Below are 1,347 nucleotides of genomic sequence, written 5' to 3'. Positions count from 1 at the left end.
CCGGGGACACAAGGATTTTAAGAAAGTTAGGAATCAACGGCCTAATCATATTTTTATTTTTCTTTTTAATTTTTTAGGATTTTCTTAGTTTTTCAGCTTCTGCAGAGCTCAGCACGGGCCGTGCCTGGTCGGACACGGGCCGTGCCCAGCGTTGTTACTGGCAGTTTTTAGTTTTCCAAGTTACAGAAGGCTGACCACGGGGCCGTGTCGGTGCAACACGGGGCCGTGTCCAACTCTCCAGTAACTGGGATCTGGAAAACAATCACTGTAACTCCGACCACCGGCCGTGTTCACTGAGCACGGGGCCGTGGTGAACCTTCTGACCAGCATTCTTTTTTGTTTTTATTGCAGGACTTGGAACCAGACGCCACCCCTACGTAGTGTATGAGCTCCGGTTCTAATAAGGACATAAAAGAACCTCTAGAAGAACCCCAACGCTTTCTCAGAAAAAGACTAAAAGACAAAAACCAAGAGAAGGTTTCGGGAAATCCACCTCCAATGGCGGATCAACGTACTCTCATGGATTATCTACGACCCACCGTAGGTAACCTCGGCGCCGCTATCAATGCACCGAATGTTGAAGCCAATAACTTCGAACTTCGGCCGCATTTGATACAAATGCTCCAAAACTCCGCAACCTTCCATGGGCTTGCGGACGAGGATCCCCATCTACATATTACTAATTTCCTAGAAATATGTGATACCTTTCGGATCAATGGAGCATCAAATGACGCCATCCGCCTTCGAATGTTTCCTTTCTCACTAAAAGACCGAGCAAAAGCTTGGCTTAACGCCCTCCCAGCTGGATCGGTAAACACCTGGGATGAACTAGCCCAAAAATTTCTATATAAGTATTTCCCTCCCGCTAAAACGGCTAAATTAATGACTGAAATTAATACGTATTCACAAGAGGACGGGGAATCCTTATATGAAACTTGGGAAAGGTTCAAGGAGCTATTGCGAAAGTGTCCACATCACGGCCTTGCGATATGACAACAAGTATCCACTTTCTATAATGGGTTGCTGCCACACACAAGGCAGACACTTGACACTAGCTCCGGGGGACTTTTAGGTAATCGCCGCCCGCATGAAATATATAACCAAATTGAGGAAATTGCTCAAACCAATTTCCAGTGGCACACTCCCCGAGGCAATAAATCTATTGCCCCGGGCGCCCATAAGGTTGATGAAAACACTTCTTTACAAGCCCAAATCGAGACCCTTTCTTCAAAAATAAAAAAATTGGAAATGACAAAAACGGTCTCGGTTATGGCTTGTGAAGGGTGTGGTGGGCCACATGAAAATTGGAGTTGTATGAAAGAAACGGACGATCAACAAGAGTCGGTA

General features: G+C 45.9%; 1 non-coding gene across 1 annotated transcript; it reads right to left on the bottom strand.

Moving 5' to 3' along the window:
• Positions 1-876: 876 nt before the first annotated feature.
• LOC118483529 lies at positions 877-983 on the bottom strand. Its single transcript, XR_004870819.1, has one exon. It is a non-coding gene; the product is annotated as a small nucleolar RNA R71 (small nucleolar RNA).
• Between the last annotated feature and the right edge of the window lie 364 nt (positions 984-1,347).

Source organism: Helianthus annuus, chromosome 10 (assembly GCF_002127325.2).
Source record: "Helianthus annuus cultivar XRQ/B chromosome 10, HanXRQr2.0-SUNRISE, whole genome shotgun sequence".
Lineage (NCBI taxonomy): Eukaryota > Viridiplantae > Streptophyta > Magnoliopsida > Asterales > Asteraceae > Helianthus > Helianthus annuus.
The sequence above is the reverse complement of the archived record's forward strand: the minus strand, read 5'-3'. Positions and strand labels throughout refer to the sequence as shown.